Here is a 26,327-nt window from a genome sequence, read left to right on the forward strand (position 1 = left end):
TATACCTCTGAGTCTAACAAATTAAAGAAACACCTGGAGCACATAGAAAACAAACAAAAGAATAAAAAATAAAAAAAGAAAAAAGTATCAACGTGATCTAAACGATTACCAGTCTAAACTGATTTTTAAATGGCAAGAGGACCCCCAAGATGTCATGCAGATACCTGTCACAGCACCTACACCTAGGTCCCCAAAACCTCCTATACCTAAGTCATCGTTCCCAAAAGGGAAAAATTCAAATAAAAATAGGAATAGAAATGCTAATAGCAATAAGAATGACTATCAGATCAAAACCTCTAATAGGTTTGAACCATTATCCAATCTACCTGACTCTAATGTGGGTTTTAGAGACTCTAGGTGGCACCCCAATAACTACCATACGCCGCAAAATTTTAACCAACCATATCCTCTTGAGAGGAACTATCAACATAGCCCTGCTAGACCAGCTCAGCATGGGGGGTATTACCGAAAGGGACCTGAGATACAATCTAATGATAGAGGGTACTACCCCTCTCCAAGAAATCAGAAAAAGAATTCTAAAAAACCACACAAAAATCTTACAACCCTCCGAGAAATCCTGCTCCTAACTATTACCCTCCAGTAACTCCTAGGGTCCATAATACTAATGATTATCATTATTATAATAATCAGGAACGTTTTTTAGGATCAGGCAGGATAAGAAAGAGGAGCGCAGACCAAGAGGAAAGAGAGGAGGAAGAAGAATACATAGATACCCAAAAAAGGAGGAAGGTATAATAGGTAAAGGTATCTTTAATCTGAGTACTACAACCCTTTCAGATAATGAACTGAAGCTCCTAGATAAAGGATTAAAGTACGCACCTGCTAGATCCCTTAACAAATTTGAGACGTTCATAGACGTGCACAAGTTCGCTAGAAAATTGTCCATAAAAAGACATTTCCAAACCAATCCCATTGCTAAAGATGTAACTATGAATAAAAATAGGAATTCCTCTAACCTCAGTAATGCATCTACATTCAACCCTCCACCACAAACTAATTCTGCAGTGGGCCTTTTTAGAGATTAAACCTTAAGAGATTTACAGAAATTACAGATTAAAAAAGTATATGCAGATGCAAGTCTTAAACGTGCAACTAAAACACTGTTAGAAAAAAACGACTTGGTCATCCGCCCCGCGGATAAAGGTGGAGGAATAGTAGTCCTTAATAAACAGGATTACATGGAGGAAGTATACAACATTTTGAAAGATTCCTCCACATACCTTCCCCTCAATCATAATCCTACAACGACCTTTAAGAACGCCCTGAAAGCTATCATTAAGACTGGCTTTGAGAGAGATATCATCAACAAAAAGGAAAGGGACTTTCTCTGTCCCAAGGCACCTAAAATACCAATCCTCTATATCCTACCTAAGATTCACAAGGACCCTTTGAAACCCCCGGGAAGGCCAATAGTCAGCGGGATCAATTCCCTTTGCTCCAAGATCGGGCAATACATAGACCATTATCTTCAGCCACTGGTAGTCCACACCCCGTCATATCTCAAGGACACTAAACAAGTCCTAAATGCCATTAAAGATGTAGTTATCACTCCATCTACAATATTGGTTACAGCAGATGTTGAATCGCTGTACAGTAACATTAACCATGCAGATGGAATGAGAGCCGCAGAATGTTACCTAAGACAGCAGAGCCCTCTTGGTTCTACACATATTGATTTCATTATACAACTACTTGAATTTGCAATGGTTAAGAATTACATGTGGTTTGATGGCAAATATTATTTACAAATAAAGGGTGTGGCTATGGGGGCGAAATTCGCCCCCAGTCTTGCCAATCTATTTATGTCCTTCTGGGAGGAAGAGATTATATACTCCAGGGACTGGCCAGAATTGGTCTTCTATAGGAGATACATTGACGACATTCTTTTGTTGTGGAATGGGGATACACAATCGCTAGAAAACTTTTTCACTACCTTGAATTATAATAATCACAATATCAGACTCACCTATAACTTCAGTCATGAAGAAGTTAGTTTTTTAGACCTCACCTTGGTGAGGGTAGACAACAAAATTATCACCAAAACGTTTTTCAAGTTGTCGGATCGGAATAGTTATATTCCTTTGGATAGTTGCCATCATCCCAGCTGGCTTGCTAATGTCCCCAAAGGACAATTGCTAAGACTGAGAAGAAATTGTACAAACACCACAGATTTTCAGATACAAGCTAATATTTTGAAAGAACGGTTTTTGGAGAAGGGCTATAATGGGGTGTCCCTAGATAGTACTATCACAGAAATCACCCAGATTAGTCAGGAGGAACTTTTAGGTACTAATTCTAAGAAAATAAATGACATTTTTTGTCCGTTTATCACTACCTTCTCTGTTCAACATAGAGCGGTTAAACATATCATCAAGAAAAATTGGAATATATTAAAATCAGATCCAGTTTTGAGTAACATACTTCCTGATACACCTGAAGTAATTTTTCGGAGACCAGCCATTCTTAGAGATAAAATATCTCCTAACATTATTAACCCTCCTGTTAAATCACTCACACTGTTTAATATGAAAGGATTTTACCCCTGTAATAGTTACAGGGGTAAAATTTAAAAGGATCGCCTGCAAATGCAATGGAAGCAGAAAGAAGAAAATCTATACCTATAGTTCCAGTCAAACACACAAGACATATGAAATAGATAAATTTATAAGTTGTGACAGCAAATTTGTAGTTTATCTGCTTGAATGCCCGTGCTCCAAACAATATATTGGCCAGACCACCAGGAGGCTTAGAGACCGCCTTCGAGAACACATTGCTAACATCAGAAAAGGATATAAAGACCATTCATTATCCCTACATTACAGACGTTTCCATCATAGGGATCCCACATCACTCAAGTTTGTGGGGATCGACTTAGTCACCCCACATTGGAGGGGTACACATAAAGTGAGAGCAGTTTCCCAGCTGGAGACTAAACACATTTTCGAATTGGGTACTTCCCATCCAACGGGGCTTAATATAGACTTAGATCTTAACTGCTTCATTGCTAATGGGTGACGTAAATTTAAACAATCAATTTCTTCCTTTTTATAGACGCATGGATTGACCTTCTCACATGCGTTTCTATCTAAGCAATTTCTATTGATCTTTTAATGATTCTCACATGTGTCATTAGTTTTGGGGTTAGTGCAGATTTAGCTCTGCAGTTTTATTTTATTTTATTTTAGTTTTATCCTCTGAGAACTTTTCTGGTATATAACTTTTATACATATGATGTCTTTTTGTATGTTGATAAATTTTTAACTTGCAAAGATATAATGACGCATGTATATATACATACTCAAATTATACTACTTAATTGGAATAAGTTCAACACATTGGCGCTATCGCGCCTATTTTATATATTTTTTTATATAGATCTGAATCAGATTGTCTTTCAAATAGGTGTATTTCACACCGTTGTTGAACTTGTCTTCACTGACATTCATCTGTCAATTATAGGGCATTCTTGCCCTTCTATCCTGTGTCTGAGCTCCATTAAAATGGAAGACGGAGCCACGCACATGCGCCTTAGTTATTGCACACTGGCGCATACGTAACCGCGCATGCGTCATTATGCTTATATATATGCGCCTATTCGCGTCATCACGCCAATGGTTCCATACCTCTGAAGATGTGCGTGCGCACGTAACGCGTAAGGAGGAGCCTGGACGTCGAGACGCTACGCCGCCGGAGCCACATGGAGGCCCGGCGGCCATTATTCAGAGTGTCAGGGTTAGTTTGTCTTGCTGACACATCTTTATGATACCTGCCTACTTTGAATTGGATACTATAATTTTTAATAAAGCTGCTTTTTATAACCTACTACACTATGGGTGTCCTTCCCTAAAACTCCCCTGAGGAGCTTTTGCTTGCAGAATCCTGATCTTGGAATCCTACACCTAATTGGGGAGAGGAGGATCTGTTGCTGCATCCACAGAGGAGGGATCCACCATTCCTGTAACTGGACCAGCTTTATCCCCTTCTGGATTGAGGATCCATGAGCTCTAGATGCACACTGCGTTTATGTGTCTTGCTTCTGGTGAGTGCGTTTTTCAGCCGTTTCCACACGGATCACCAATTTTGAATCCTCATTTGTCACTGGACACGTCCAATACCAAGACTTTTCAGTGGACTTATATCTTTCTTAATATCACTACTTTTAGTGCTGCACTAATTTTATGTTGTTCATAGCTTAGTTAGGTAATTTTAGGTAGGTTTGCTTGTGTTTTTGCTTTACTTGGATTCTCTTGCACTGGTTTGTTTCACCTTTACATAAGTTCACTGGGTTTTTGTATTGTTGCCGTATTTCGGTATTTATATTAATTGTTGTGTTTTATGTTAATTATGACTGCTGCTAAATCACATTATTTTCACTTCGTTTTGAGTCTGTTGTTCTCTGAGCAAAACCACATATCTCGTCACACCTGTGTAAGGGACCTGGATTGGAAAGCGGTTTGTGGCAAGCTGACCCAGGTCCTGTCCCTCTTCTTCTCCAGATGCGATAGTCACGTACAGGGGCGGACTGACCATTTGGAAACTCGGGCACTGCCCGAGTGCCCGGGGTCAGTAGTGGGCCCCATGAGATGCCCCTGGTACCTTTTTTATAGGCTTTTTTGAGTTTGGGCAAGGACACAGGGGCCCCATGATCCCCTGTTGCCCAGGGGCCCCATGAGTTGTCAGTCTGCCCCTGGTCACGTACATGCCTTTTTGGAGATACTCCGCCATCTTGTGTCACTCAATCTCCTGGCCTGAGGCCCGCCTTCTCCCATATTCCCAGTCTAAAGCCTGTTACTCGAAATAATGTCCAATTTTCAATACTTTACTGCATCAACTAGGCACACACAGCAATACATCCTCTTCGTGGCACAGAGAACACTCATTACAATTACTCAGAACCATAACATCCACCCATTTTCCCATTTGTTTCCAGTTAATCCCCAAAGGTGGTTACACACCCAAGGTGTTCCTCAGTCTCAGGCCCCGAAGCCATCCTAAACCAAGCCAGCAACCTGCTAGGCGAAGGTCAGGGGTGGCAAGGTTTCCCCACCTTCCTTCTTCCCTCAGCATCCATATCTATTCCTCCAAATCCTGGCAGTAATGCCACATTCCTACATAAACTTAGTTAGGGTTGACCTGTTCCCATATCCGAGCTGCTAGGCCCCACCCATAGCTGGCATTGGAAGGAAACAGACTTCACCCACTATATCAAGAGGAGAGTCAACAAATAAAAGGGCACTACTGCCAACAGCTGCTCTATGGCTACCAGCTGTCAGGACCTGGATCACCTGCTGAAGGCACTGTGCTTCTCAGACAGGAATATTGTAGTTCTGGTGTTCACCAGTACTTGTTTCCCAGCAGCCAGCCGATCCCAGTGATCAGTTTCCACCTGATGCTGGTTGCTGGGTGGGTATTTAGTTCCTTCTCTAAAATTCCCTCTCGCTCCAGTGTTTTGCTTTGCTAGTCAGATGCTGCTTGCCGTTTTTATCCTGCTCCTGATCTTGCTCTTCCCCTGCATCCTGTACACTGTACATTTCAGCCTTATATCTGCTCCCCTTGTTCCTAAATCTAGTCCTGTCCCCCCCCCCTTCTTGCTGTGTTCCTCATTTTATATATATTGTATTATGGTTAGATTGTTGGGTATATTGTCACTCCTCATGTATTCTTCACTTGTATCTTTAAGTTTTCTGTTTTGCTGGTGTCTGGATGGATTTTGGTCTCACTGTCAATACATTTACTTTATTATATATAGCCTGGTCTCCGTTTCCTAGTGTGCCCACGCAGATCTGGCCATCCCTGCTGCTGATTTCTGATACCAGCACTTACCAACATTTAGTCATTCACTCACCTAGACAAAGCAGATACTATTCTGTTTGGTGTAGCCAGGCAGTGCTGGGCCCCCCATTCCTCTGGGGCCCATAGCAAGTACATGGTCAACTCTGACTATAGTTACACCTATTAGGGAAGGTATTTTGCCTGCTTCCTCTGGTGTTTGCTTTTTTCCCACATAAGTCTGACGTGGGACCATTGCCAAGGGATAGACAAGCTAAGGAGCCCCAAGGACTCAACTATAGGAGCCCCAGATCTGCAAACTATGTAATCAAGCATGCAGACAGCTCTACAAGTATGTGCTTGCTTTCACTAGTTGCTGCTTGCTTGCCACTTTTAAAGGAAACCTGCACCAGGGAACCATAGAGGGTGCCATTGTTGACCTTTCGTTCTGAAAATACTAGTTCCCTGGCTATCATGCTAAATCATAATGGCTAATTCCACCTTTCAAACCATGTTTCATATCCATATTTAGGATGTAACATCGAACATGGTGCCATTTAGGTGCATTCATCCCTTACCTGAGTCGTGGGGTTCTTTTTCCCACAGCAATCTGCATAATTTTGAATTTGGTGGCTCCGTACACACCCACATTATCCATTCACAGGATCTGTGACTGAAAAACTACAAATCCTATCTGTCATTGTAGCAGAAGGATTCATAGTTCTCAGTGGAACACAAGTGCCTTGACGTCACTGCACTGATATTCCATTGACCACTTCCTCTATAGCTCTGTATGGACCCGGTGCTGGACAAATAGTCTGCAGGAGCCTGTGAATTGCACCCGTAATGCACTGACCATGGTTGCAATGCTTTGTATGCTCCAATGTATAAAATTAATAAATGCACATTTTTTTCTTTTAGTAATATGGGTACATTTATTTATTTTAAACTTGTAATGGTTTTTCAGTACTTTCTAGGTAGTGACTAAGGGTGTGAACAGGTATGCAGATCCGGAGTCTTGACTTCTCCCTGATTTTCCTGATCTTCGTTCTCTTTCTAGGTCCATGACTCAGAAACTATTGAAACCAAAGAATACCAGGCAACAGGGCTGGATCTAGGGGGGTGCTGGGGTGGGTTATGTCCCTCAGTGTGCATCCACTGATCTATGAGCCAGTCTGATGCAGGTAAGGAGGCACTCTGATGGGGACAATCCATGTAAGGGGTCACTCTGTTTCGGAGACACCTGATGAACACACGGATATAAGGGGACAGTCTGATGGGGATAATTGACCAAAGGGAAGACTCTGATGGAACACTGATGTAAGTGGGTGTTCTGATGGGGACCCTGATGTAAGGGGGCACTCATATGGAGACACCCGATGTAAGGGGGCACTCATATGGAGACACCTAATGTAAGGGGGCACTCATATGGAGACACCCGATGTAAGGGGGCACTCATATGGAGACACCCGATGTAAGGGGGCACTCTGATGAGGACACGGATATAAGGGGCAGTCTGATGGGGACAGTTGACCTAAGGGAAGACTCTGATGGGACACTGATGTAAGGGAGTGTTCTGATGGGGACCCTAATGTAAAGGGGCACTCACATGGAGACACCTGATGTAAGGGGGGATTATGATGGGAACCCTGATGTAAGGGGGCACTCTGATTGCTAACCTTTATAGGTAAAGTTGTTCCGGGGAATGACCGATTGCCTCTCGGGAGATCAGGAAGGAATTTTTTTCCCTGCAGGAGCAAATTGGATCATGCTTTGCTGGGTTTTGTTTTTTAAATGGTAGAACTTGATGGACTTTTGTCTTTTTTCAGCCAGACTAACTAGAACTATGATGGGGACGCCTGATGTCAGGGGGCACTCTGATGGGGACGCCTGATGTCAGGGGGCACTCTGATGGGGACGCCTGATGTCAGGGGGCACTCTGATGGGGACGCCTGATGTCAGGGGGCACTCTGATGGGGACGCCTGATGTCAGGGGGCACTCTGATGGGGACGCCTGATGTCAGGGGGCACTTTGATTACTAACATTTAGAGGTAAAGTTGATCCAGGGAATGTCTGATTGCCTCTCGGGGGATCAGGAAGTTATTTTTTTCCCTGCAGGAGCAAATTGGATCATGCTTTGCTGGGTTTTTTTTTAAATGGTTGAACTGGATGGCCTTTTTGTCTTTTTTTCAGCCAGACTAACTATGTAACTATGATGGGGACACCTGATATCTAGGGGGACTGTGATCAGTACTCATAATGTAAACAGGGACTCTGATGACACTCCTGATGTAAAGTGTGTCTCTGATAGACATCTGACATAAGGAGGCAAAGGTTCTGTTTAATCACCCTTATCTAATGTCAACCTCATACATATCAGTGTTTCCCAGGTTGTGACACTGTGTGACAGACTGTTAGTGACTCATACAGTGTTGGCATTACACCCCCTGACTTTTTTACTGCACCCCCAGATCGGATAAGCTACATCTGGCCCTGGCAGGCAACTAATATTTTCAAGAGGCAGCTGACCCCTTTAATATTTCCATTCATTTGTGAACCTATAGAAGAGCAAGCTTCCAGTAATTTTATAAAAAATGTACCATCTTACATTTCATGGACATATTTCATTCTTCTGTGAAAAAAAAAACCTATTGAGCATGGTTATGGATTTTGGGATGAATAATTAAAAAAAAAAAAAAAAACTCTGCTCCAGGATGTACCATATTATTGAGCCCTTTCCCATCTCGTATCTCAAGTACTAGATATAATATGATCACTAGAGATGGGTCTTTATTTTGGGCTCAGTAATTATCAAGCCATTCCCAGCACTCTATTACCTTTTTGTAGATACCAGTAAAACTGCGCGGTCTTCATGAAGAGTGGGCGGAGGAATGACGTCCTCGCACTATACCAGTAAACATGCTGCCTATCGACTCTCCAGGGCTCATTCCATTATCTTTGGTATGCAGTCTGGAGTCTTAAAAATCTCATTACTTTCTTTCCACCAATCCACTGAATCACCTGCGGCCTTGCAGCTATCTGTCATCTCTCTTACCTAACAAACCCCTCTGCCTCTATTGAAATTGTGTATTTAATTGATGGAAGTTCAGCAATTAAAGGGAAAGTTAACTATTTATAGGTGCCAGCTGTGAAGATTTAAATGGGATGTATAGTAATTTTGTGCTTCACTTTTTTATTTACTGAAAAAAATCAAATTTGAAAAGTTTTAATTTGTCAGGTAAAGCAAAACTCACAAGATCAAGTGAATAGCCCATTAAAAGATAAAATAAAAAGCTGTTTTTGATGCAATATTCACCTTCAATCCAGATCTGTCTTTTGTAATACTTATTGCCACTAGATGTCCTCAGTTTTCCAGCCAGCATCATTTTAACAAACTTCCTTTGAGCCCAGTCAGTCCAGGACCTGTCCGCGACTGTGACTGGACAGTGAATGGAGAAGGGGCACAGTGATGAGCTCATCTCTCTGTCACTCTGCTTAACCACTTGCCGCCCAGCCACTGTATATATACGGCGGCAGGACGGCACTCATAGGCAAAACCACGTTTTAAAACGTGTTTTGTAAACAAATAGGCGGCGCGCCGCTGCCCTATTTGTCCCGCCGATCACCGCCGCAGATATCAGTCGCCGGGTCACAGCCGCTCCTTATCGGCTATCTCCCAGCGATCAGCAGCAAACAGTGACAGACAGCACAGCTGCAGTAGCTGTGCTGTCTGTCACTTCCCTGTCAGCTCGAGGATGAGCTGATCGAGAAAGAGAAACTGTTCTTTCTCGATCAGCCTTGTCCCGTCCAGTACACACTCCGCCCCCTAGTAAAACACTCCCCTCACTCCTATAGCCCTTCCCTGCAAAATAAAGTTAACCCCTTCCTCCCCATTGCCATTAGTACAGTGTCAGTGTTTTTTTTTTTTGCACTGATCACTGTATTAGTGTTTTTGGGGATGTCAGTGACCCCAAGTCAGTACCCCCCAATGTCAGGATGTCCGCCGCAGTCCCGTCATAAGTCGCTGGTCGCCGCCATAAGTCGCTGGTTGCCGCCATAAGTCGCTGGTCGCCGCCACTATTAGTATAAAAAAAAAAAACCTAAAAATCCCAGTATCTTTCCCGCCATTTGTAAACACTATAACTTTCACGTAAACCAATTAATTTACACGTATTGTTTTTTTTTTTTTTAGCAAAGACATGTCGCAGAATGCATTTTGGCAGCATTTATGACTAAAATTTATTTTTGCTTTTTTTTTTTTTTTTTTTTTTTTTTTTTTTTTTTTACTGGACATGTTTTATAGCAAAAAGTCCAAAATATTGTTTTTTTCCTCAAAATTGTAAGCCTTTATTTTTTGCGCGATTAAAAAAAAAAAAACGCACAGGCGATCAAATACCACCGAAAGAAAGCTCAATTTGTGGGGAAAAAAGGATGTAAATTTCATTTATGTACCGTATTACATGACCGCGCAATTGTCCGTTAAACTAGCGCAGCGCTGTATAGCAGAAAAATGGCGTAAATTGCAGTATTTACACCATAGTTTGTAGACGCTATAACTTCCACACAAAGCAATCAATATACACTTATTGGGATTTTTTTACCAAAAACATGTAGCAGAATACATTTTGGCCTAAATTTTATAACCAACTTTGAGTTTACTATATATTTTTTATAGCTGAAAGTAAAAAATATTGTTTTTCTTCAAAATTTTTGGCCTTTTTTTGTTTATAACATGAAAAATAAAAAGCGCACAGGTGATCAAATTACACCGAAAGAAAGCTCTATTTGTGTGAAAAAAAAGGACGTAAATTTCGTTTGGGTGCAGCATTGCATGACCGCGCAATTATCAGTTGAATTAGTGCAGCGTCGAGTAGCAAAAAGAGGCCTGGTCATTAAGGGGGGCAAATCCTCTGGAGCTGAACTGGTTAATATCCCTGTCAGCATGCTTCTTCTCAGCACATGAACCCATCGATCCTTATGCTGCTTCTTTCTCTTAGACTCAAGCCCTGTTGTACAGTAAAGACTGAAACCACATCAAATTCCTGTACCTATGTTGCTGTAAGATACAAAAAATATATTTAAGTGTAGCTCCAGGCAAAAAAAAAAGGTTTTAACTGCTTGTTTTGTCAAGGGGCAACTAGAAAGCTTATACTCACCCGATCCTTTGCTCTAGCGGCAAATTACATTCCACAATCCAGTGGTGGACTGTTCCTGATGTCATCACATCCAGAGCAGATTTATGAGCTTGATGACATCAGGAACAGTCCACCACAGAAGACCATTAGACAGCGGGGGGGAGGGTGGGCAGGGACTGATCAGAGGCTAGGGTAAGTATATCTGTTTCCAATCTCCGTAGACAAAAACAATCCATTAACCTACACAGTATGGGCACAGCCCCACTGCATGGAAATCCTTTTTTGTCTGGAGTTGGGCCTTAGTTATGTACTATTGATTACAAAGCTGCTTTAATTTGTGTATTTTATATCTGTCTAAAGCAGGGGTGGGCAAACCTTTTGACTTGAGGGCCGCAATGGGTTCATATATTGGACCCGGGGGCCGGACCAAGAGTAGATTACTGATGTGTATGTGTCATCCATAGTAAGTATAGTAATATTCCCCCATAGTAAGCATAGTAATTCATCCCCCCTATAGTAATTCATCCCCCATAGTAATTTATCCCCCATAGTAATTCAATCTCCTCCATAGTAATTCATCCCCCATATAGTAATTCATCCCCCATATAGTAATTCAATCTCCCATATAGTAATTCATCCCCCCTATAGTAATTCATCCCCCATAGTAATTCATCCCCCATATAGTAATTCATCCCCCATATTAAGTCCCCAAGTCCCCCCTGTGTCAATTCACTTACCTTTGCTCCGCGCGTTCCTCTCGCCGTGTTCCCGCGCCATTCCGGTGTAGCATGAAAATCTGTCTCCTATGAGTATCTGTCCCCCTCGACGTATCTGCGCATGTGCCAGTTTCAGGCATTAGCAGCCGATCGGCGATCTCCGGCACATGCGCAGATACGTCGAGGGGGACAGATCCTCATAGGAGACAGATTTTCATGCTACACCGGTCTTCAGGGCGGACTGTGAGAGGAGCCTAGCGGGAGCCTAGCTCCGCGGGCCGGATTAAAAGGTCCGCCGGGCCGTATACGGCCCCCGGGCCGTAGTTTGCCCATTGCTAAAGTGTAGCTTTAAAGGATAAGTTCACCTTTTACGTCAAGTCCAGACACTTTCACCCCCTTCCTGCCCAGGCTAATTTTCAGCTTTCAGCACAGTCGCACTTTGACAATTGCATGACCATGCAACCTGCTTTCTTTTGGTGGTATTTGATCACCACTGGTATTTTATTTTCTGCTATATAAATGAAAACATATCAAAAATAAAAAAAAATTCCAAGTTTTTGTTATAAAATTTTGCAAATAAATAATTTTTCTTCTGAAATTTTAGGCCAAATTATATTGTTACATTTTTGGGGTAAAAATAGCCCAAAACAGTGTTTATTATTTAGTCTGTATGAAAGTTATAGACTCTACAAACTATGGGATATATATTTGGAAATTGATCAGTTGAGACCCTAAAGTACCAAATGCTGGTATGATGTATGGCTGTGATCTAGAAGTTGGCATGAGGTATGGCGGTGATCAGGATGCTGGTATGGGGTATAGTGTTGATCAGAATGCTAGTATGGGGTATGACAGTGATCAGGACATTGGTACACTGTATGGTGGTGATCCGGACACTGGTAAGGCATATGGGGTGATCGGGATGCTGGTATGGGGTATGGCGGTGATCGGGATGCTGGTATGGGGTATGGCGGAGATCGGGATGCTGGTATGGGGTATGGCGGAGATCGGGATGCTGGTATGGCAGAGATCAGGATGCTGGTATGGGGTATGGCGGAGATCGGGATGCTGGTATGGGGTATGGCGGAGATCGGGATGCTGGTATGGGGTATGGCGGAGATCGGGATGCTGGTATGGGGTATGGCGGAGATCGGGATGCTGGTATGGGGTATGGCGGAGATCGGGATGCTGGTATGGGGTATGGCGGAGATCGGGATGCTGGTATGGGGTATGGCGGAGATCGGGATGCTGGTATGGGGTATGGCGGAGATCGGGATGCTGGTATGGCGGAGATCGGGATGCGGGCACGAGGTATGGCGGATATCGGGATGCGGGCACGGGGTATGGCGGATATCGGGATGCGGGCACTGGGTATGGCGGATATCGGGATGCGGGCACTGGGTATGGCGGATATCGGGATGCGGGCACTGGGTATGGCGGATATCGGGATGCGGGCACTGGGTATGGCGGAGATTGGGATGCGGGCACTGGGTATGGCGGAGATTGGGTTGCGGGCACGGGGTATAGCGGAGATCGGGATGCTTATATGGGGTACATCAATGATCAGGGCGCTGATATGGTGAATGACGGTGATCTGGTATGGTGTATGGTGGTGTTATTGTTAGCACTGGTGACACGGGGACAGGTGACAGGGGCTGGCTGCATTATTTATTACACTGGGGCAGTGATCAGGGACACAGCGGTGGCTGATAATGCAGTCTGTGAGTGAAAAATCACAGGCGGCTGTACACTCACAGGCTGTAGCATCAGTTCTCTCTTCCCTCAGAGTGAGAGCAGAGAGAACAGATCTTTACTTTCACTTGTTAATGTTTACTATGATTGATGTGATTGGACACAGCAATCACATGGTAAAATACCATGTGATCACCCGGGACAGCAGTAATGTGATCCGCTGTGTTTGGGTGGCACATGGACCACCGGACTTCCAGATGCGTGCACTGTGAGCTGCGCAGGAGCCTCTGATGCAGACTGACATACAGGTACTTTAGCCCACATTGACTCTTGTTTCTCGTCTGCCATTTATAGGCAATGGGCGGACAGGAAGCAGTTAACATAAAATAAATTTTGCAGGTAAAAAAATGTGCATTTTACTTTTTTCTTTGGGAGCTCAGTAAACATTGCAGCTGTAAGTAGAAGCTTTCTGGTGCCGTGCAGGACTCCTGCAGACCGTCAGTGTATCTGTTTGCTTGTACCTGGTATGAGCAGACCGTTTTACACTGACAGGAAGAATCAATGAACTACCACAGAGATCAACAGGACCCTCTCCCAATAAGCAGGGTATAGTATATCCAACCTTTTCCAATCACCGCTTCTCTCTCCTAATAAGCTGGATCCATCCAACTTTTTCTAATTCATATTACCCTCTCCTAATTAGTGGGATCTATTTAACATTTACCAATCACTGTTACACTCTCCAGCAAGCAGGATCTATCCAACCCTTTTCCAATCAGTATTACCCTCTCCTAATAAGTGGGATCCATCTAACCTTTTCTAATCAATATTACCCTCTCCTAATAAGTCCGATCCATCCAGCCTTTTACAATAATTGTTTCTCTCTTCCAATAAGCAGGATCCATGTAACCTTTTCCAATCAGTATTACCCTCTCCTAATAAGTCGGATCCATCTAATCTTTTCCAAACAGTAATACCCTCTCCCATAAAATGGGATACAGTATTTCCAACTTTTTCCAATCTCTGTTACCCTCTCCTGATAAACAGGATCCACCAAATCTTTTAAAATAATTGTTTGTCTCCTAATAAGTGGGATCCATCCAAACTTTTCTAATCAGTTTTACCCTTTCCTAATAAGTGTGATCTACCCAACCTTTTCCAGTCACTGTTACCCTTTCCTAATAAGCGGGATCCATCCAACCTTTTCCAATTCTTATTACCCTATTTAACATTTACCAATCACTGTTTCCCTCTCCTAATAAGCAGGATCTATCTCACCTTTTCCAATCCATATGACCCTCTCCTAATCAGCGAGATCTATTCGATATTTACTAATCACTGTTTCCTCGCTTAATAAGTGGGATCCATCCAACCACTTGCAGTCATTGTTCTCTCTTCTGATAGGTGGGCTCCATCCAACTTTTTCCATTCACTACTAACCTCTCCTGATAGAGCTGGGAAGTTCCTGCCCATATGCCTTCTATTCAGTTAAAGATGTATGATGGTGACATGCATATATATATTAAACAGTATAGAATGATTAGAGGATAGTTGGATTATACCGTACGTCCAAATGTGATCATCCATCATCACATGCGGTACAGAGCAACAGGTTCACTTTAATGGCAGCCTAGCAGCAGTATTTACATACTTACCTACCCTTCGCTCCCCAGCCACCAGGAGTAAAAAGAAGTGGCCAGTACTTCCGGGTATGGGGAACATGTCAACTACCCTTCCTTCCTTCTTCCTTCTTTCTTCCTTCTTTCCACCTCCTTTCTTTCTTTCTTCCTCCTTCTTTCTTCCTCCTTTTTCTTTCTTTCTTCCTCCTCTCTTTCTTTCTTTTTCTTTCTCTTTCTCTTTCTTTTTCTTTCTTTGTCTTTTTTCTTCCTCCTTTTCTTTCTTTTTTCTTCCTTTTCTTTCTTTTTTCTTCCTCCTTTTCTTTCTTTCTTTTCTCCCTTTTTTGCCTTTGTCCTTTTTTCCTTTTTTTCCCCCCTTTTTTCCTTTGTCCTTTTTCCCTTTTTTGTCCTTTTTTTTTTTTTTTTTTTTTTTTTTTTCCTCCTTCTCTTTTTTTTTTTTTTTTTTTTCCCCTTTTTCCTTTTTTTTCCTTTTTTTTTTTTTTTTTTCTTTTTTTTATCCTTACCAGGTGACAGGGCTTGGATAAAACTCTTCATTGCCAGTGGCCAATCAGAGCAGCAGGGGAGCAAAATAAATGTCGCTGGTGGGGCCACTATTAGAGTGAACCTTTTGCCTGCCCCTCAATGAACAAAGAACAGGTTCACTTCAAGTCTATGGTCACCTTTAAAGCAGTGTTAAAACATAGCAAACATTTATTTTATTGCAGCTTACCTATTCTTAGATGTGATGGCTGAATTTGTTTCCTTTTTTTAGGCTTTCTTTCCTTTATTTTCATCTAGCGATCCAGCCAGTAAGCCTGTTTTTCAACAGAACAAGCTGTCCTGCAAGTTAGTGTTGAGACAAATCATTTACCACTGACAGGAGTGCTTACAATGATCAGCTTTTATTTATTCGTGTAAAACCTTTACACCACCAGAAAAAAAAGCTGTTGCTGGAACTGCTTGTGTAACTGCAGTGTGAGCTGGAGTTTGGTTAAAATTTGTTAGTGTATTTAAATCTGCTAAAGCTTCTAAAACTCTCCTCCAGATTAAAAATGCTGCTGTCCAAAGATGCCCCCTGTGCTCCTTCTTCCAGAGTGGGGACACTCTAATACAGGAGGTGTGTTACTGGACAGATCACCAGGTGAAAATCGAGGGGAAAAGCCAAAAAAATTTAAAAAATAAATAATGCCGAAACCACAGCTAATGTTTTGTAAGCTTAAATATATTACATTTTTGGTTTTGGGTTGAACCCCACTTTAAATCATGTGTTCCTTCTGTGTTTGTACACCTGATGTGTCCTAGAACAAGGAGGACATTTCCTTTAGGCTTTTACATTACATTAAAACTATTCCACTCAAACAGAAAAGTGACTAAAAGGTTTGCTTGCCATAAAAAAAATCTCTTTTTAATTCTCCAGACCTTTTCAAAGTGCAATTTTTTAACCTGCGACCTGAGATGACGAGTATCTGATAATGGTCTGCTTATCTATCGCTCGGTAACAGAACCGGGAGCAAGTCAATGGCGTGTACATCAAGAGTGACAAGACGTATTAACTCCTTCGATGACATTTATTGTGCTCTGCCAATGGACTGAAAAACTGTGCAGGGAAAGAATTTTTCTCATTGGCCAATTCTGGATCCATATCTTTGGGTATGATGAAGCTGATGGGCAACAACTGTTGTCTATTGTTTCCTCCAAAAAGCTGATTTACTAGTCTTTGGAGGTTCCTCCTCCATCATCTACACATGGGCTGAAGTTGGCATTTATAATTATGTGTGTAGAAGGAGACCGTAGTGTATGAGGACTAGTCCATTAATGCGTCACCAATGATTGTCCATGCTCCTGGAAGCTGCACACAACACCTGGTACTTTTGGGTTTTTTAGAGCAGCATAAAACTCCCTTCTCCCTAAGAGCCTATTCACACCATGCACACACCATGTTTTGGCAGTGCAACACAAGTACATTCATTGGTAGGTGCATTGGGATGCCATTCAGAAGAAAGGACACTGCATTACACCAACGCACTTAATGAGTTACCATAAATAGTCGATATGGTATTTCTAGAACTTGGCGGTTGGATGCTTCGGAACTAGGTTATGGTATTTCTAGAACTTGGCGGTTGGATGCTTCGGAACTAGGTTATGGTGTTTCTAGAACTTGGTGGCTGGATGCTTAGGAACTAGGTTATGGTATTTCTAGAACTTGGCGGTTGGATGCTTCGGAACTAGGTTATGGTGTTTCTAGAACTTGGTGGCTGGATGCTTAGGAACTAGGTTATGGTATTTCTAGAACTTGGTGGTTGGATGCTTAGGAACTAGGTTATGGTATTTCTAGAACTTGGTGGTTGGATGCTTAGGAACTAGGCCATGGTATTTCTAGAACTTGGTGGTTGGATGCTTAGGAACTAGGTTATGGTATTTCTAGAACTTGGTGGTTGGATGCTTAGGATCTAGGTTATAAGTCATACCAATGGAGCTTACTCAGGCTTTGCTCCTGGCAGCCAGAAACAGGAGATCCATGATATCAAAAAAGTACTTTTGTTGCTCCAAAAGTGAATGTTTCTGTATTTGGAAACCCTGTACCCCTGTACCCTACTAAATGGTGAAAGGGCGGACTCTAAATAATAGGTTTGTAAGCTTGGCTTGGCCAAATCTAGTAGAGTTGGATGACTGTCATCTGATGTCTATCTGTGTCCTTTTAGGTCCTCGTTGACTACCTTCCCTCCTTTTTTTTTTTTTTTGCGCTTCAGAACAGCTTCTCTCCCCAAGTCTATGGGAATGCAAAAGCAGGTGGATTAGGTTAACTTCTTGACAGTGTTAGAGGCCCTTAACTGACTTTGTCCACCAGCTTTAGCAGTCGTGGAGAAAAAGAACAGAGGGCCCATATTGAAGAACAATTGTTTGCACCTCTTGTAACTACTGTTGGCATAAGACAATGCTAAGCTGCAGCAAGCATAGCTAGCAGAATGTTAGCGTGCATAAAAAAGGTTTTTACTCCAGAGGTAAAACTATGAGATGGTATGAAAAAGTTTTGAGACTAGTTTTGTAACACGCCAACAGATGGGAGCACCTTCATAAGTCAGTGTGCCTAAAGACACTGTCCTGTGTACATCAGGAGCTGTGCAACTGGTGCTATTCTGACCGTGTGTTGCCACGTCTGCTATTTTATCATGGACAGCAAGTTAGACCAAAGAGCAAACGTGAAATTATGCTTGAAACTGCGCAAATCTGCCAAGGAGATGTTTGACATGATTTAGCAAGTATATGACGATGCTGCCATGAGTCGTTCGAGGTGGTTTGAGTGGCATGCATACATTTGGCATTATGGTCGGTGGGAAGAACGTTTCTTACAATTGTAGGAAGAATCCCTCCTTACAAATGGCTGAAAACATCATTGGCGCCAGTGGTTACTCAACTGAGAGGCAGGAATTGCTCAAGAATCCCCTAGCACCTTCTGGTGAGAAAGGTGTTGGTGAACATCCTCATTTCTTCCAGTCTAAATGGTCTCAAGGGGGAAATAATAGAAGTATTCTGTATCACTTGATGCTGTTGGGAAAGAAATGATGGAGGTACTCTCTGACTGATACCGCTTGGATAGGACCAGTTGGAGCATCATTGAGATTTCCTCCTGCCTCTAATCTTCCCTAAAAGTGATCAGTGCCTGGGTCTACATGACCACACATGGGGTTCTCCTTGATCCAGTACAAAGGGGTCCCAAGTCCCAGGAGGCACTTGTGCAGTGCCACAGTCTACACCCATGATTAGACCACCCCCTTGACCCTTACTCATAGAAAAACGAATGACAAAAAAGATATGGATTTGACAGAAATGTGATTAATTTGCTCAGGAGGTCTGAGTACTCTTGAACTGAAGTCCCATCAGAATCTCTAACCTATAAAAAGGAGCACTCATCTTCCAAAGGCAGAAAGGGATGGAGCTTTTCTAACACCTCAGCTCTCAGGCTCCATACACACTAGCATTTTCTTTCTTTTCTATTTAAGCTCAAAAATGCTGGATAAAAAAAAGCTGATATTTATTTATTTTTTTTTTCTCTCTACATGTACTGTAAGAATGCTAATAAAATGCTGGAGAGAAATGTTGAAATGCATTTTTATTACAAAATATATGAAAAATATTTTTAAAAATACATTTATTCTATATTTTTGGAATGCATTTACAAATATATGTTAAATTCCTTTTTTATATGTTAAAAATCTGAAGAATATATTTTAAAAAAAAACATTTTGAAAAATATTTTTTATATATTTTGTAATATATAAAAACGCATTTCAACATGCAGAGTGTGTGTATGTATGTATGTATGTATGTGTGTATATGTATGTATGTATATATATGTGTGTGTGTATGTATGTATGTATGTATATGTGTGTATATGTGTATGTATATATATATATATATATATATATATATATATATATATATATATATATATATATATATATATATATATATATATATATATGTGTGTGTGTGTGTGTGTGTGTGTGTGTGTGTGTGTGTGTGTGTGTATGTGTGTGTATATATATATATATATATATATATATATATATATATATATATATATATATATATATATATATATATATATATATATATATATAGAATACGGCCAAAATTGTAGTATTTCAAATATATTAATATATTTGGGAAGAATATTTTTTAAATATTTTTTTTTCTACCATGTGGGTAGGTATTGTACTAACAAATGACAATAATGTCAAAGGCACATCATGACAGAACAGCACTGTCCAATCCATACTACGTGACTGTCAGCAATGGGAAACCTGGACTTCCAAGAGACTAACGCATTTCGAGGACTTGCCTCTTCCTCAGAGCCAACACATGCAATGTCTGTACCCTCTAGGAGAGTCCAGGGTTCCCATTGCAGTCACATCAGTGACAGTGCTGTTCTTTCATGATGTGCCTTTGACATTCTTGTCATTTGTGAGTACCATACCTATTATTTCTATCAGTAAATGTTTGTTAGGGTAATGCACTAGGCCGGTGCGCCCTCTGTTTGTTTTCTTTGTATCCAAGGCTGCATTCACACCTGAGATTTACTGGCGTTTTTTTAATTGAGAATTTTTGAGCGTTTTTAGAAGTGTATTACAAGCGGTTTATCAGCATATTACAGGTTCAGGCATTTTTGTTTAGTCTATTTATTTCAGGTACTTATATAGCGCCGTCAATTTACGCAGCACTTTACATATATATTATACATTCACATCAGTCCCTAATCCTCAATCTAAGGTCCCTAACTCACATTCATACATACACATACTAGGGACAATTTAGACAGGATCCAATTCACCTACCAGCATGTCTTTGGAGTGTGGGAGAACACCGGAGTACCTGGAGGAAACCAACACAGGCATAGGGAGAACATGCAAACTCCAGGCAGGTGGTGCCGGGGTTGGGATTCAAACTATTGACCCTAGTACTGCCAGCAGGGGTGTATTTACCACAAGACAAACAAGGCATTTGCCTAGGGTGGCATTTTTTTTAGGGGAGCAGCACTGCCCCCTGGAAGAAGGGACATATGTGGTATGGGGACCAGGTGGAATCCAAGAGAGGCTGCTTGATGGTGTATGCAGAGCCCGACTCTCATTGCTGGGGATGTCCAAAGCTGTGAAGGTGAGTGTCTCTTTATTGCCGTGGGAGGGGGGTTGTTGTTAGTGGAAAGCTCTCTCTGGTGGTGGGGGGGATGGGGCAGGGGTGTTGTTGGTCACTGTCAGGATTTCTCCCCGGGGGGTGGATGTTAGTGGAAAGCTCTCTCTGGTGGGGGGGGGTGGGAATGGGGCAGGGGTGTTGTTGGTCACTGTCAGGATCTCTCCCCAGGGTGGGGGGATGTTAGTGGAAAGCTCTCTCTGGTGGTGGGGGGAATGGGGCAGGGGTGTTGTTGGTCACTGTCAGGATCTCTCCCCAGGGTGGGGGGATGTTAGTGGAAAGCTCTCTCTGGTGGTGGAGGGGGAAATGGGGCAGGGGTGTTGTTGGTCACTGTTAGGATCTCTCCCCGGGGGGGGGGGGGATGTTAGTGGAAGGCTCTCTCTGGTGGTGGGGGGAATGGGGCAGGGGTGTTGTTGGTCACTGTTAGGATCTCTCCCCGGGGGGGGATGTTAGTGGAAGGCTCTCTCTGGTGATGGGGGGAATGGGGCAGGGGTGTTGTTGGTCACTGTCAGGATTTCTCCCCGGGGGTTGGATGTTAGTGGAAAGCACTCTCTGGTTAGGGGGGGATGGGGCAGGGGTGTTGTTGGTCACTCTCTGAATCTCTCCGGGGGGGGGGGGGGGGGGGATGTTAGTGGAAAGCTCTCTGATGGTGGTGGTGGGAGGAGGGGGGAGGGGGCAGGGGTGTTTGTTGGTTGGTCACTGTCAGGATCTCTCCCCGGGGGTGGGGGGGGGTCTGGTGTTTGGTCGGTGTCAGGCTCTCTGCCGGGGAGGGGGCATCCGATTTTTGTGTTGCCTAGGGCAGCACAAAGCCTAAATACACCACTGACTGGCTAAATGGTTAGCACGTCTGCCTGGCACTGTGCTAAATAATAGAAAGCACTAGGGGGGGGGGGGGGAAATTAGGGGAGGAGGGCTGCTGTTTGAGCAGAAAACGCGTGACAAAACGCACATAAACTCAAGTCACATGTTTTCAGGCGTTTCTATTGAAGTCTTTGGGGCCAAAAACGCTTGTACTCTGCCAAAAAAGAAGTTCATGTACTTTTTTTGAGCAACAGGCATTTTTCTTCAGCAGACAGCTCCTATGTGAACAGCGGCCATTGAAATGAATGGGATTTGTTGAGCGTTTTAGAGCTACAAGGGTGTGAATGCAGCCTAATAGTGTGAATGGACACTAAATATTTTCTTCTAGGGGCAGAAAAAAAGAACGCTCAATAACTAGCTGCTAGGAGCTTAAAAATGAGCTAGTGTACATGGAGCATCAGGCTGCATGAATATTTTTGTCTTTTGGGCTGGCCTGCCTCCTTTATATCCCAGAATAACCTTTTAATAAAATTAATCCTTTTCAAAAGAGAGGCTTTGGAACTGCCGCTGCTTCTGAAAATGCTAGTTGTCTGACCCTAGAGCGTCAGCACTTAGAGTAACTAACATAGAACAAATATTACATAGTTACATAGTTAGTCTGGCTGAAAAAAGACAAAAGTCCATCCAGTTCAACCATTAAAAAAAAAAAAAAAGTTATCCTATACCCACAGTTGATCCAGATCAAGACTTTCCTGATCTGCATACTTGTATTGAAGCCAGAGGATTAGTATAACAGCCAGGCAGCTGTCCTTTCCAGAAGGAGGTCACCCCCTCCCCCATTTTCTCATGGAGGAGGGGGTACCTTTTTAAAGGACAACTTTTTTTTTTTTATTAAAGCATGGCCCCAACCCCCTGAGTGCAGCCCACTTGGTCCAATATTTATCTCCGTTAGTGATGGGCCGACCCCCTCCTGTTCGGTTTGCGGTCGAACATTCAAGCCTAACAAAAGTTCGACTGTGAACTTTGAACCCGGGACAATTCACTAAGCAGTATCTCCCCACATCTGAGTAGGCAGTAAGATACCGCACAGCATTTAAAAAAAAAAGTTGTGGTATTTTAGTAGTGAAAACCATGCGCTAATGTTTGAGCTGTCAGTGGGGTTCCCCGCTGACAGCTGAATGTAAAAAGAATTGCCAGCAATTTAAAAATATTTTGCAAAAAAAATTGCATGGGGTCCCCCCAATCTATACCAAGCCCTTGGGTCTGGTATGGATTTTGAGGGGAACCCACACACCAAAATTTTTAAAAATGGTGTGGGTGTTCCCACCAAAATACATACCAGACCCTTATCCGAGCATGCAGCCCAGCAGATCAGGAAAGGGCCAGATGCCCTCAAAATGGAACTCCCATGTTGATGGGGACAAGGGCCTCCTCCCCACAACCATGGCCGGTGGTTGTGGGTGTCTACACGCGGGGGGCTTATCAGAATATGGAAACCCCCTTTTAACAACGAGACCCCCCCGTGTGAATGAGTATGGGGTACATGGTACCACCCAGGGGCGGACTGACAACTCATGGGGCCCCCGGGCAATAGGGGATCATGGGGCCCCTGTGTCCTTGCCCAAACTCAAAAAAGCCTATGAAAAAAGTACCAGGGGCATCTCATGGGGCCCCATACTGACCCCGGGTGCTCGGTTAGTGCCCTAGTTTCCAAATGGTCAGTCCGCCCCTGGTACCAACACTAATAAAAAAAAAAAAAAAAAAAAAAATGTAGTGAAAGATGACAGTAGACTAATTAAAAAAAAAATTTTTAAAAAGTGTATTAAAAAAATTACAGTAGACAGTCTGTCAGCCTTTTTCATTTTTTTTTCTTTGTAGTAAAAGGGCTGAAAGAGACTGTCTACTGTAAATTTTTTTTTTTTTTTTTTTATAAATGTCCCCCAAAGTAGATCCAACATCAATCACAATGGCCGCTGACATGAAAAAAGATTTAAAAAAAAAAAAAAAAAAGGGCCCCGCTCCAGACACTGGCTCCCGCCGTCTGACAGCTGTGCCGGCCTGACAGTTCTTAAATATCTAAGGGGCAGGGCCACCTGGCGATGTCAACTGGGTTAGCACGCCCCCTTGTGACAGCATTGTGTGCTGTGATTGGCCAAAGCATTGCATCTAACCTATGGTCAGGTGCATTGCTTTGGCCATTCACAGTGCACTGTCAGAGTGCAGCTCCCTGACTGATAGCAGCCCTCCAAATGCCCTTACCATTCATGTGTTCACCAAACGGACAATGTTTGGGTTAAACTGGGTGTAGGATTATAACTTTATTATTATTTTTGAATGGTTGAACTGGATGCACTTTTTGTCCTTTTTTTTTTTTTTTTCTTTTTTTTTTCAGCCATACTAACTATGTAACTTACATTCGTCTCGAACCTCAAGCCCAACCCTAATCTCAGTGCCTGTTCTAGACGTCCTCACTGTTTGACCATGCTCAGAGCTGTACACCCTTCCATCAGAAAGCATCCTTCCCTTGGTTCTGTTCATGTTGCGCATGCGCACTCTGGTCCCATTGTACTCTGGGGGGTGCACCATGCCTTACAGGACCACTTGTACCAATGTCTGATGAATTAGCTTTTTGTGAGAGCTGAGAAATATTATTCCATACAATGCCATCTTCATTCTTTATTCATTCAGCTCTAATAGGTTCCCGAATCATCCGTGTTTTTGATTATAAATCCTCTTTTACATGAAGCTGCTTGTTGTGCAAAGACCGTCCTGTGCTTATGGCAGAGCATAGAAAGTACTCGCTCTCAGCGATCGGTCTGCACGCTGGGTGCTTGTGAACAGAAACAACTTGACACAGTGCTTCGGGTCACAAGTGGCTGAAAACAATGCAACCGTATTATTAACCAGGAGGCTCATGGCAGTAATGATATTAGGCATGCAGAGGGTCAAAGCAGGCAACAAACTGAGCCGTTCCTACCCATGGACAATGTACACCCATTATTTATCTTACATTTCCACCTAAAATAATACTAATATTAAATGAAAAAAAAAATTATATGTATAATAAAAAATTTTCCACCAAAAAAAACAAAATTTATTAAAATTTTTATTTTAATTTTTTGGGGGGTGGAAAAGAGAGTGGTTAAAAAAAAAAAAAAAATATATATATATATATCTATATCTGTGTATGCATATGGTGGTATGCTGACACCTTAAGAGTTCCCTTCACTAGAACTAGGGGGCCAAGCGCAACCCCTGAAAAACAACCCCACACCATAATCCACCTCCACCAAACATTACACTTGGCACGATGCAGGCAAGTACCGTTCTCACGGCATCTGACGCTTTGCATTGCACTTGGTGATGTAAGACTTGGATGCAGCTGCTCAGCCATGGAAACCCATTCCATGAAGATCTCTATAACTGTTGTGATAATCTGAAGGTCACATGAAGTTTGGAGGTCTTTAGCTATTGACTCTGCAGACAGTTGGCAACTTCTGCGCACTTCAGCATGCACTGACCCCGCTCTGTCATGTTACATGGCCTACCACTTGGTGGCTGAGTTACTGTTGTTCCCAGTTGCCTCCACTTTGTTATAATCCCACTAACAGTGGACTGTGGAATATTTAGTAGCCAGGAAATGTCACGGATGGACTTATTACACAGGTGACAACCTATCACGGGACCACGCTTGGTGTCGCTGAGCTCCTGAGAGCGACCCATTCTTTCACAAATGTTTGTAGAAGCAGTCTGCATGCCTAGGTGATGATTTTATACACCTGTGGCCATGGAGGGGATTGGAACACCTGAATCACATGATTTGGAGAGCGGGCCCAATACTTTTGGCAATATAGTGTATTTCCCCATGTTTTATCCTTTTAAAGACCCTGGAGGTACAGAAATATACAGGTTGATCCTGGCAGAAATGCACTCCGCTCCTGATTTTCCTGTTGTGGGCAGACAACACACAGAATTTTTGTAGACTGAGTGGTGTCAGCCCTGCCCAGTTGTCTTATGCAAAACTACTCAACCACTCCCACTCTTAGATCTTCACAACTTAAAGGCATATCATTCTGTAGTCCAAGTCCAAGCTATACAGACTCTTTGAGATAACACAAGACACAGGACAGCGCTGCCAAACAAGCTTCTGATAAGACCCATGTATGTAATTCACACTGGAAAAACTCTGATGAAGGGAGTGCTTGGACCCCCAAAACACGTCGGATACTTCTTGGATTGTACTAGACTTTCAATGGAATAAAGTTGTTCCATTTGAATTCTTGTTACATTGTGCTAAAATTTCTGGTCAACATGTTGTTTTTGGTATTTTTAATTTTTTATGGTATATTATCAAATGGATATAAGGAAACACTTCCAATGATATATTTAACAGATTAAAAAGGAGCAGCTGATTGTTAGAGCTGCCATAGACTTTAAAGCTTCGTGTACACTGGGGCTTTTGTAGTCGCTCTGCTCCTGGCAAGAGAAAAGCTGATTCAAACACGCATTTTGCCACATTTTTACGAATGCATTTAGGTTCGTCAAACACTTAGGTATTTATTTCACTAGCCAGAATATTGTTATCCTGGCCACTGAAACAAAAAAAAATGCTAAAATGCTTTTTTTTTTCTCTTTTCTGCCAAAATACTCTTCTCTTGAATGCACAAGTTTTTATTTATTTTTTTATATATATATATATATATAAAAAATATAATTTTTTTTTTTCTACTAAGGCTGGATATGGTGCTCATCTGACCACAGATCAATATACTTGGTAAACAAACCCTTTCTGTACTTGAGAAGCAAGAAAAATGTCAAATTTTTTGCAATCGTTGGCATTAAAATGCAGCCAGGATGAGAAGAGTTAAAATCCTTTTTTTTTTTCTCC

The 26,327-nt window shown here is 42.4% G+C and overlaps 1 protein-coding gene across 2 annotated transcripts in view; it reads left to right on the forward strand.

Annotated features, from left to right (window-relative positions):
- The window catches only part of LOC149464480 (gastrin/cholecystokinin-like peptide), a 49,338-nt gene that overhangs the window by 16,723 nt on the left and 6,288 nt on the right, over positions 1-26,327 (forward strand). The gene's annotated exons all lie outside the window — the stretch shown is intronic.

The sequence above is a fragment of the Staurois parvus genome, unplaced genomic scaffold (genome assembly GCF_062004578.1).
Source record: "Staurois parvus isolate SC_StPar_1 unplaced genomic scaffold, SC_StPar_1.0 ptg000151l, whole genome shotgun sequence".
Classification (NCBI taxonomy): domain Eukaryota; kingdom Metazoa; phylum Chordata; class Amphibia; order Anura; family Ranidae; genus Staurois; species Staurois parvus.